This window comes from Neophocaena asiaeorientalis, unplaced genomic scaffold (genome assembly GCF_003031525.2).
Source record: "Neophocaena asiaeorientalis asiaeorientalis breed wild unplaced genomic scaffold, Neophocaena_asiaeorientalis_V1.1 scaffold927, whole genome shotgun sequence".
NCBI classification, from domain to species: Eukaryota; Metazoa; Chordata; class Mammalia; order Artiodactyla; family Phocoenidae; genus Neophocaena; species Neophocaena asiaeorientalis.
The window spans coordinates 455,319-467,790 of record NW_020174785.1 but is presented as its reverse complement, the minus strand read 5'-3'; the positions used below and the strand labels follow the sequence as shown (position 1 = coordinate 467,790).

The 12,472-nt window shown below is 45.5% G+C and overlaps 1 protein-coding gene across 1 annotated transcript in view; it reads right to left on the bottom strand.

The window, feature by feature from the left end:
* Window positions 1-4,015, bottom strand: part of VGLL1 (vestigial like family member 1) — a 26,921-nt gene extending 22,906 nt beyond the window's left edge. Inside the window, exon 1 of the mRNA XM_024760094.1 lies at window positions 3,915-4,015. The gene's annotated coding sequence lies outside the window, so the exon portion shown is untranslated. The remainder of the gene's footprint in view (window positions 1-3,914) is intronic.
* Window positions 4,016-12,472: the final 8,457 nt, after the last annotated feature.

The window sequence follows — 12,472 nt, the reverse complement described above, 5'->3', positions numbered from 1 at the left end:
GAAAACCACGTGGAGATCCCCCTGAACAAGGGCACTGAGTACCCCAGTAGAGCTTGGCTAAGCGATCCAGTGGGTACTGACAATTTCAGGTTCCCTAATAAGCACTGCTTTCCACCTTGGCGACTTCCATGCAGAAGCATCAAACACATCAAATTCTCCCTCCCCTCTGAAGCCATAATCTGTGTTCGATGGGGTCCTGCACCCACCCCCACCCCATCTTAGAAACTAGCAATTACAGACAACACCAGTTCTGAGGCCTCCAGACAGATATACTCTGCCCAGAGTCATTTAGAAAATGTCAGAGCTTTAAATCCAGGTCCAATTGACTCTGAATCCCATATATTTTTTTTTTTGGTCGCGCCGCATGGCTTGCAGGATCTCAGTTCCCCAGTCAAGGATTGAACCCGGGCCACGACAGTGAAAGCCCGGAATCCTAACCACTAGGCCACCAGGGAACTCCCAGACAGATATACCCTGAAACAAATGCAGAGAACATTTTTCACACTAATACTTTGTGGCGACATTGGGGAAAAGCGCTCTGTTCACCACGCTTCCTCCGCGCCTAGAACGGTGCCTGATGTCTAGCTTAATACTGAACAAACGCGCAACAGCCGTTGGCTAAATGGCCTTGAACTTGGCCTCCATCATTGGATTCTGCCTGTGAGCTCCTTGAGGGCAGAGGCTGTCCTTTTGATCACCTCTGGCCATCCAATCCGACTTGCCCTGATGCATATAATGCAAATGACTAGAGTTTAACAGCTCTTCTCGCTCCCTAGTCTCTGAGATCCTCGAGGATGGGGGCCATTTCTTATTCATTTCTTTATCTCTAGCACCTGACACTAAGTAAACAATGGGCTGAGTGATGAAATGCCATTTCGTGCAGTAAGAGCACAAAGCAAGGGAATCACACCAGTCACAGGTTAGAGGACCTGGGCTTGCCCTTGGCTGGGTGTGTGCCTTTGGGGGAAATCACAGAGCCTCTCTGGGCTTCAGATTCCTCTAGGGTAAAATGAAGAGGTTGGGGTGTATGAATTCTGCAGCCTGTTCTTTTATGGTCCTGCCAGAAGTGCTAACAGATTATGATGAAACATTACGAGGGAACCTGGCAGTGAGCAGAGGACCCTTACTTAAAAGTTCTCCTTTCGGAATCCCAGCCTCAGTCACGGCTGGATTCTCTTGTCTCCAGAAGCCTCTGATTGAGCACATCGATCTGTTTCCCCCGGGTGACAACCATGCTAAGTAAGCATCACAGGTACTACCTGAAAAATGAATCCACTGTATCCTTATTTCAAAACACATGGGAGCAACCGCTTTGAAAAACTGGCGGTTTCTTCTAAAGTTAAACGTACACTTAACCATGTGACCCAGCAATCCCACTTCTAGGCACATGTAACCAAGAGAAATGAAAACAGATATCTGCACAGAGACTTCTACATGTTCTCACCGGCTTTATTTATAGTAGCCAAAAAGTGGAAACAACACAAGTGTCCGTCACCAGGAGAATAAATAAACTAGCTGGGACACTTTCATACAATGGAATGTTCGTCAGCCATAAAAAGGCACAGACTACCAATCCACCCAACAGCATGGATGAACCACTAAAGCATTAAGCTGAGTGAAAAGAGCCAGACGCAAAAGACCACATATTGTATGATTCCACTTACACGAAACAGGCACAAATAATCTACGGTGATAAAAGAACAACGGTCGCCTGCGGGGTGGGGCTTGGAAAGGGGTGAGAGGGAACTCGTAGGAGTGTTGGAAATGTCTTACATCCTGAAGAGGGTGAAGGTTACACGTGGATGTAGACATTTGTCAAAACTCATCAAATTGTGCACTTAAGATCTGTGCATTTCACTGAAGGCAAATTATTCCTCAGTGAAAAAGCACATATTATCGTCAGATACATTCCTCAGTGAAAAAGCACATATTATCGTCAGATACTTGGACTCATAGAAATAAAGCAAAGGTGTAATCCTTGGGCACGTTACGCGGTAAGTCAAAGACTTTCAAGAGGCAAACTTGTAAAAATAGAGAATAAAATGGTCGTTCCCGGGGATGGGGGGCAGGACCAATGTTGTTTAAGGAAACAAACATGCCATGAGTAGTGAATAAGTCCTAGAGCTCTACTGCACGGCGCAGTGAAAGTAGACAACAATATTGTATTATAGTTATCAAACTTTCTCGGAGACTGGAACTTAATTATTTCAACCACTAACAAGAAAGGATAACTACGCATCATGCTAGAGGTGCTAATTGATAGCTCCGATGGCAATCATAAGACAACACATAAGTTTATCACATTAGCGTGTTGTACACCTTAAATCTACAGAATGTTATACGTCAAATATATTTCAAAAAATAGCAAATCAAATAAATAAGGCGACAGTGTTGTGAATGACGAAGTAACAATAAATGTGGACGCAGCCCTTCTTCTAAAGCGGCAGTTTACAGAAGACCTACTCTGTGTCGGAAGCTACAGATATACTTTCTCCAATCTTTACAACCTTCAAGGAGGTATTGTTGTCCCCATTTTATAGATGACCAAATTCAGGCTTCGAGAAGGGAAATCGAGGGCCCAGGCCACGCAGCTCGGTGGTGGCAAAGCTGGGGTTTGAACTCAGGTCTCCCTGACTTCAGTGTCTGGCCTTTTCTCCCCATCCCTTTCTAACTACCTGGTGGGGCTAACCGTCCGTTCCCCTCCACGGGACTCGCACCAGGACCCTAACCCAGCTCTCTGACTCCCCGTCGGGCGTGCAGGCAGGCGGCCCGTGCGCTCTCGCACACATCTTCTGGAAGCCTGTACCGGCAAGGGCCGCTTGGCGCCTTTGTGGGTTTTGCCCTCTTACCCTCTCGTCAGTGGCCACTTCTCTAGCTCAGGCTTGACCCAGCCTGCCACCTCTCTTTGCTAAGTCTCCCTGAAGCCACGAAAAGAGCCGGCCGGACCCTTGGGACATCAGGGCGGTGAAGCACGCTCCCAGCCCCCGTGGTAAGAGACCACAGGCTAGCTCCATAGCGATAGAGCAGGTCAGAGCACCGTCTCAGCGCCCTCACCCGGGGGGCTCAGACCTTACACAACTGCTGATCCTGAATAAACCCCAAGACCTGCCCGTGCCCCTCTCTTCTCCTCACCAAACACATGACACATACTCGAAAGGAAAGCCCTGGGTTACGTCTCTGGATCCAGCTGACAAGCAGTTCTCCGGACTGTACTCAGAGCTCAGGGGCGAGGATCTGTATTTGCGGGCGATTCAAATTCTGAGAACTGTTATCCGATTTAATTCTTTCATCCCCACACGAAGCCTCCTTGAGGGCTCTCTTCTTCATTCGGTAGTGAATTGGTGGGGTGGGTCTGACTTAGAAGGGGGGCCGCAAAGCTGGAACTAATGGGAGGTCAACGAGGCAGAAGAAAGGGTGGGACTTTTCCTAGCCAAGATGTTTCTGTATCGACGCCTGGCTTTGTAGCGAAAGTCTCTTGCTGACAAAACCCTCGGCCTTGTCCAAGCTTTGTCAGCTGTGCCGTTCGAACAGCAGAACTACAAAGGCCCGCTGTAACTTGCAGTTTCCCCAACGCACAAAATATCAAGACACCGAGTAGGCATCAAAATACTGCCCGGTCTTCTGCAAAAATATTTTAACATGGAATCCAAGAGGAACGGTTTGACCTGACTTCTACCAGGCTGCCTACCTTGACGTGCTTACCACCCTTCTGCGAAATGGTACCCAGCACCCCGGCGGTGGGATGGGGAGTCAAAGAGGTGATCACCTGGAACAAAAACCCCAACGGGACCGGACTGTATCTCACTGAACAGAGCATGAGATGCCCTCCACCGCCACCCCGCCCCCAGCCCCGATTCCTTCCCAGTTGAATTCCCATCCCTCCTGTCTCCCCCAAAGTCCCCACCTTCTCTTACCTTAATTCTCGACCATCGGCGGAGACACAGGAAGATGCTATGGCCGGGCAAACGTACCTTTTGATGGCTGGAGCCGCCTGGCCCGTTTTAGAGCAGCTCAGTGCTGGCCTGAGCAGGGCCTGGCGATCTTGTGCCCTCCCCTGGCTACTTTCTACCCTTCTAGCAGAGCCTAAACGAGGCATTTCCTGCTAGCTATCTATTAAGAATGCAGAAAATGTACTCCAACAAGTCAATCGGGTTGGGCACCTGCAGGAATGAGGAAAATAGGTAGTTCTTTTTTTTTATTTCTTTCTTTTTGCATTAAAAAAAAAGCACTTAGCGATATTGTCTCTTAAAGTGGGTGGCCAATTGTTTGCCCGGAAACCACACACAGAGTAGTAATGTCTGAAGCCTCAGTGGTGGGGCTGGGATCCAAGTGATGTGACTTTCAGTCTCTGGAACAGAGAGGAAGTTTGGCTCGTCTCTAGTTTCTTCCTCTCTCCCCTTGGGAAGAGAAGGGGAGCCCAGCCCCTTAGGATTCTGGACTTTCTCAGGCTTCCAGGGGCCCAGAGGGACTGAGGACTTCTCCAAACCGGCAAGAGATGGAGCAGTTCAGGACTCCAGCTGCAGGTTTGGAGCAAAGGAGTCCCAGCCCTCGTCCAGAAAAATCTTCAATAGTACCTCAGTAAGTGGCACCATCATTCAGACCCCAAAGCCTGGAGCCGTCCTTTGCTTCTCCCATTCTCTGTTTCAATCATATTAATTTAACAGATATTTATTAAACACCTACTCTATACCAGGCATTATTCCGGGAGTTCTGTTCCATAGTAAACAAAACAGACCGAATCCCTGCTTTCCTGGAATAAATATACACACGTTCTATGTTTGTACGTTATGTGGACTTGTCAGATGGCAGTAAGTACAAGGAGAAATTAATCAGGAAAACGAAGCAGAGACAGGGAATAGGAAGTGTCTCATTTATCCAAGGCGGTCAGGAAAGAATTTTCTGATAAGGTGACGTTTGATCAGAACCCCGGGGTCGGGGGGGGAACCATGTTGTTACCTGCTTTCCTGATATCTGAGGGAACATCTAATTCAAAAGGCAGGTTCACACCTGGCTTGTTCACAGAAGAACGAGGTGGCCAGTGCATCTGGAGAGGCGGAGGGAGGAGAGATGGGGCCACAGCACAGACAGCCTCTCCCGCCATGCTTAGGCTGTAGGCTTTTCCTCTAAGTGAGAAGGAAACCTGTTGATGGTTTCCATCCTTTCTCGCCACCTCCACCTTGCTCACCCTCGTCCAAACCCCCATCACTTCTCCCCCGGACCACAGCCTCCTAACTGACTCAGTACTTCCACCCTTCGCCCTTTCTAATCCTTCACCCCAAGACAGCCAGAGTGATCGTTTGAGGACACGCATCAAATCCTGTCACTCCTTGTTGAAAATCTTCCAGTGGTGTTTGTTCCTGGCCCGTGACCCGCCCCCCTCCCCTTTGCTGTCTGTCCTCATCTCTTACCACCGTCCCCTTCGCTCCACTCCAGCTCCACTCACTCCTGACTGGTCCTTGAACAAGTTAAACACCCTGTCGTCTTCACACTGACCGTTTTCTCTCCCCGGGATGCTCACCCCCCTGACACCCTCCTGACTTGCCCTCCCCTTCATTTAAACCTGGGCTCAGTCACTTCTTCCGAGAAGCCTTCCTTCATCATCCTATCCACGTCAGCAGCGTCTCCCACTCTCTGTCCTCTTACCCCACGTCCTATTTCTTCACAGCACTTTTCATCTCTGGACGTCATATTGCATATTTATTTATTTACAGTTGGTTGCCCCTTCTAAAATCATGCCTGGTATATGGTAGGGGCTCAGTAAATATCTGTTGAGTGAATGAATGAGTAGTGGAGGGAGAGAAATTATTCAGGTATTGACACAAATAGACAACCACAATGGTAATGAACCAATATCTGGTGCAGGAGAGCCTGTGATGAGGAACCCTGACTCCATCAGCGAAGGTAGGGTTGTCTTCCTCGCGCAAATAATGCTCCAGCTGAGATCCAAGAGGCTGAGAAGGAGTTAACCACGTAACGAGGGGAGGCGTGACTGGTCCAAGCGGAGGAAACAGCCTGTGCAGCAGCCCTGTGGCGGGAGGGGCCTGGGAAATATGAGTCATAGGGAAAAGGAATGGAGACAGTGGGAGAGAGCGTGGTGCAAGGTGAGCTGGCAAGGTAAGCAGGGGGCCAGAGCAAGAAGGGCTTCGCAGGCCCTACTGAAGAATTTTGTCTCTTTCCTAAGCAGCAGCAGAAGAGGAAGCTATTTAAAGGTTTTTTGGAGATGCGTGTTGAGGAGAGTGGGGAAGGGGAGGGAGTGGGAAGTGATATAATCAGGTGTGCATTTGTTTTCTTTTTTATTTATATTTTATATATCCCACGGCTTGCACAATCTTAGTTCCTCAACCAGGGATCGAACCTGCACCCTCGGCAGTAGGAGCGCAGAATCCTAACGACTAGACTGCCGGGGAAATCCCCAGATATGCATTTTGAAAACCTCTCTCTGACCGCAGTATAGAGAAAGGATGAAGGAGCACATGGCCGTGAATAGACCAGTTGGAGGGCTGCTCGCGTGGTCTAGGGGAAAGATGATGGTAGCTGCATCTGGGGGTTGAGGTGGAAGCAGAGAGAAGTGGATGGACTCAAGATGTAGTATTTAGAAAATAAACTCGACAGATTTGATACCGAATTGGATATAGGGAATGAGGGGTCTCAAGGATAACTCCTAGGTTTGCGGGTTGCATAACTTGATTGATTAGAGCACCTTTCTGAGCTATGAAACATCGCAGGTGTGTCTTCTTTACGAGAGGAAATAAAGATTTCTGTCTGAACATGTTGATTTTGAGGAATCTTTGAGCTATCTAAGAAGGGATGATAGTAGTCAGTAGGGAGAGAGGTCTCAGTTGGAGCTATAAACTTGGAAGCCGATGTTATGTAGACGGTCATGTTATGTAGACGGTCTAACTCACCCAGGGAGAGTAGAGAGTGAGACATAAAAAAGAACTAAACCACTCTAAAAATACGGGGGGAAGAAAAAGAACAAAGACCTGCTCGTGTAACGGCGACATTTACCGGCCAGGTGGAAGCAATGAGCCAGCAGACATTACTGAGAAAGAATGGCAAAGGAGGGAGGATAAACATCAGGACCCTACAGCCCAAAGGAGAACACGTTTCAAGATGGTGGAACCCATCGCCTGGGGCAAATGCTGCTGAGAAGTGGGAGAATCTGATGCCTGAAAAATTTCTGTTGGATTTAGTAGAATGCAAGTCATAATTGACTTTAGTGAGAGATGTTTGCTGGACTGATGAGGCCAGAGGCAGACTCCAGCGGGCTGGGAGAAGAGGAAAGTACGGACAATGTGAGAAGGACTTTGCAAGAGTTTGGAGGTGAAAGAGAGTGGAAAGATTGAGCAGAATCTGGGAGTGAGGGTATGAGTGCTTGACTGACTTCGTTGTTCATTTTTCTTGAAGGGATAGATTTCGACATGATTAAAGGCCAATGGAAAGGATCCAGTTCAGAGCACGAGACTGAATGTACTACGAAAAGAAGGTATCAATAATATAAAACACTGGAGAAAGCAAGAGGAGAGGATGGGATCAAAGTCCAGGTAGAAAGATGGGCTTTAAATACAAGGAGAGACTGTTTTGTCGTAAGAGGAGGAAAGGGGCATAGGATGGTCCCAGACAGACAAAGTTTATAACCTTGGTACCTATGGTAGATATTTATCTACTTATTTTCAGTGGGAGGAGAATTGGACTAGGAGGCAAGAGATCCTGACTGTTGTATAGGATCTTCCCCTAAATAGATTCACAGCCTTGGGGAAGTTCTCATTTCTTTGCCCATTTTTAAAGGAAGAGTGCTCTATTAGATGATCTCTAGGATTTTTTTTTTTTTAGGATTTCTTACAGCTGTGCTTATTCTAAGTAAATCAAGAGAATGTGAAATTCAAAATGGTAGAAAATTAACAACCTGAAATGTTTACTTTTTATTGTTTTCAAATGCAGTGCTCACTTCCAGTTCAAGGTGATGGACCTAGGCAATGTATTTAATCTCATCTTCCCTCCCAAATCCCACTAAAATGCCCAAAGAAATATACAGATAAGAAGAAAAAAAATCCAGAGCAGTGCTAGAAAGCCCGAAAAGGTATCACCTTCAGACCAGATAAATATAATGGCTAATAAGTTATTCAGCACTTCCGGTGGGCCAGCTACTGCCTAAACAATTTACATGTATTAAACCACTTAAATAACTCTACAAGGTAGGCGCTATTATTATCCAATTTAAAAAACGAGTAAACAGAGCCACAGAGAGGTTAAGAGCTTGTCCAACCCAGGCAGTCCGACTCTAGAGTCTGTACGCTAAACCACCGTTCTGTGACCTTTCAGAAACAATAGGATATTTCTAGAAATTATACTGTGGAACCCACATCCTGCTAACACAGAAATAGGAGAAGGATATTTGAGAAATAATTATGAATCCTCCAAATAGAGCCCCAGAAAAACTCAGAATTCGCAGGGGCTAGGAGCTAGAGTGAGTCATGGAACTGAAAGTAGAGAAGTTAAAGGTCTGCCAAAGCAGCTGGGCCATTCTCCAACTCTGCGCACAGTGTCTTGCTGTAGTGTTCAGCCCTGGCCATAGCCAGAGAGAGCAGCTTTCTAAATAAAGCCCTCCTGTGCGCAGAAAGGGAGCCCAGCATCGACTCTGTGGTTGGAGAGAGAGGTGGGGTGTGTCCAGGTAATTTGGGGACCACCATAAGGATATGGAAACAAAGGACATGTTGGCACGGCAGTTAAATCCTCTAAACCACGATACACCCAATAAGACACTTTCCCCACCTCTGACTGCCACCTGTTCCCCATCCATGCTTCATAAACGGGAACCCTCCTGTTGGTACATCCTAACCATTCACCCACACAGCTCTGTCACATTCCGAGAGAAAACCTGTCAGGTGAATAGTGATTCACAACTGCTGAGGACTCCAACCAGGTTACCAAAATGTAGCCAAGTCCTTCATATGAATGGCTTGTCACCAGACATTTCAGGAAAATCAACAGCACAATGGAGAAACACTAGGATGAACAAGAAAACAACTGACTTCTGAGGGAAAAGTTAGTGTGGAAAATGTTTTTAAAATTCTACCTTATATCTTGAGGGATGTCTAAGAGAATATTGCATCCCTAGAACAAAATTAGTCTGCTAAGAAGAAGTAGTCAGAGAATAAGACAGAGTTACAAATGGGAAACAATTGCTGAAATAAAACAGGTCAATCGCAACGGGCATAACTTGAAAATGGTCTTAGTGGCTTGGAAGCCAAGTCATGGAAGATCAGTAGGACAGACTATGGACAACAAATGAGTATTTCATATTTTTATAGGTTTCAAATCAGTAGGAAACAGGTGGATGAATCATTTGATGGTATCAAGACAATTGGCTATTCGTTTGGAAATGAATTAACTTAGAGGCATATCTTAAAGCTCAGTTATCCCCTTTCTCTCCTGCTTCAACTTCTCAGTCTCTACTGGATCATTTCCATCATTATCCCAACCACCTCCATTTCCATTCCTTTCTTACCCTTCGCAGCAACACTTCTTGAACTTGTGGTCCATGGTTGGTCATCATCTCTACATCTTACCTTTCCTTTCCCACCTAAACTCAGTCCGGGAGGGTGTCCATTCTCACCACTCCAACGTATCTGCTCTTGTCAAGGTCACCAATCACCTCAGCGTTACTAAATCCAATGACATCTCTCTGTCCTTGTCTTACTCAACCTCTTAGAGGTGCTTAGCAGGGTTGATCACTTTCTTCTGTTCTTCAAACATCCTCCCCTGGGCCTCCGTGGCACCGCTCTCTCCTGTTTTTCTCTGGCTTTGCTGCCTCTTTCTTCCCAATCTCCTTTGCTCAATTTCTCAACCTTGGGTTACCTCAGGGATTGATTAGTTCTGGCCTCTCTCCTCTGATGCTATAATCTCTCATTTGATGATCCCGGCCTCAGAGTCATAAATATCTTCCATGTAACGATGACTCACAAAGTTACATCTCCAGCCCAGCCCTCTCCCTTAATAGGCACCACAAACATCATATGTTGAAAACCGAGCTCTGAATTCCCCTCACTCCAATTGTTTCTCATGTTTTATGCAAAAGTAAATACCATAAGAGTTAAAGATAGAAACATAAAACTTAAACTATTAAAGTACAAAAAAGAATATATAGAAACATATATATGGGAAATATATTACAATAAGTGCCACAAAGCTCAGGAGACATAAAGGGAAAGATTTCCCAATTGACACACCAAAAACTTCTGCGTGACTAAAATCAACGTAAAGTTCGAAGACCAAGGGCAGACTGAGATAAACTACTTGCAGTACTTATCACAAATGACTACTATCTATAATAGAAAAAGAACTTCTACAAATCTTTAAGAAAAGTCAAGCAAGTCAATAGAAAACTTGACAAAGGATATGAAGAAGCAAATCCAAGAGGAAGAGATGTCAAGTGATGAACAGAAGCTTCTCTTCCTTAGTTATTAGGGAAGTACAAATTAAAATGAAGTACCATTTTCAACTATCAGATTGGCAAACACTTTAAAGGTCAATAACACTTAGTATTAACAAAAATATGGGAAACTGCACAGTTTCACACACCGTTGTAGTGAGTGGTGTTGTGAGTTCAACATTTCTATAGGGCAATTTGGCAGAATCAATCAAAGTTTAAAATATATACATGATTTATAATGCAGCACCACTACTTTATGAAATCTATTTTAAAGAAATACTAGAAGACATTCAAAAATCAACTTGGGGACTTCCCTGGTGGTCCAGTGGGTAAGACTCCATGCTCCCAATGCAGGGGGGCACGGGTTTGATCCCTGGTTGGGGAACTAGATCCCGCATGCATGCCACAACTAAGAGTCTGCATGTGGCAACTAAAAGATCCCACGTGCCGCAACGAAGATCCTGAGTGCTGCAACTAAGACCTGTCACAGCCTAAATAAGTATTTAATAAATAAATTAATTAAAAAACAAAAGGGTGAATTTTATTTCAAAAGATCAACGTGCATTTAACAAAAACAACGTTCTGATTTATAATGAGATAACTACAAGTCAACTGTGAAGTTTCAACATGGACACTATTCATCTGTGCAAACCTCCAGAGAGACTGATAACGCTGTTGGCCTTTGCTTAATTTAAAAACAAAACTAAACTAAACCAGACTAAAGAATGTCAATCTATAGAGAGGTACAGTAAAAAATTCTCTTTTTATTGGATGGGTAGAGCCTGCAGCTATTAAATAAGCAAAGGTATTCTCAGGGGGAGGGGGGCCAGGGGATATTTATCTAAAGTATTTATTAAAATTTTATTATAATTTATGGTAGGAAATGAAACACACTCGCGTCCCTCCTCCTTTGCTCCTTTATTAACGAATTAGGATTCCCATAATCTAAATTCACAGTCCAATAATAGCCAAGTATTATCCAAATCTTCTCCTATCATATTTATTTAGTAAAACTAACACATCCATTAAGACTGCATTATCTAAAATCAGTGTTTCCTTTGCAATGCTCCCCAGCAAAGCGGATGTGTTCATTACGGTTAACAATCAACGTCGATCACCACGTGATCAATTTAGCTTCAGCTGATACCACCATGAGAAGCGCCCTCCCTCTCCTGTTATTGGCATGCCCGACACTTGGGCATCTCTGCAGCTCACACACTCTTCCTATGAAGATTTTCCTGACTACCCCCTGCCGTATGTTGACAGGATCAGTGCTTCTTTATGGCCCCACTGCTTCCAGGCCAGCCTTCTATCAAGACCGGCAGCACCAGCAGAACCTGGGAAGCTTGTTAGAAATGCAGAATCTCAGGCTCTACCCCAGACCTGCTGAATCACAATCTCTGGGGGTGAGGCCCAGCGTTTTAACTAGTTTTTCAGGTTTCTCACGCTAAAGTTTAAGAAGCACTAACCTAAGTGTACTTGGCCAGAGCCTCGTCAGTCTCTGGGTACAAATAAAGTCACATTTACATCACTGCCCAAATGACACTAGCTCCCTCGATCACCCACGTTTGCAGGACTCCCAAATCCTTTCCAGGTCTGCTCCCTTCTCCCCATAGTATTTCTGGGAGTGTGTCCACACATGCTCCAGAGTTGATCAGGGCAGCTGCTCACCTCTGATATGCCTGGTCTCCACTGCTGTTCAGTAGGCAACTTTTAAGCCCATAGTTCTGCATAAGCCACTTAAAAGCTAGCCCAGTCCCTCAAGTGAGCAAACTGTGTTTTGGCCTCGAGGTGTGGGTAACTGCTGGTCACAATGGAAGGCTAAACATGTTATTATCTGCCCTACAATTTGCATTGATCAATTGAATTGCCCAGCCAAAGGCAACTTGTTTGCATCTCTCCAATTGAAATAGCTTACTCAAGGGTTTGGACCTGTAATTATCCTCTCCTCTCTTGTACATCCATTTCTCTGCAGCATCCCATCAGCATACAAGTGATGTGTGTGTGTGTGTGTGTGTGTGTGTGTGTGTGTGTGTGTGT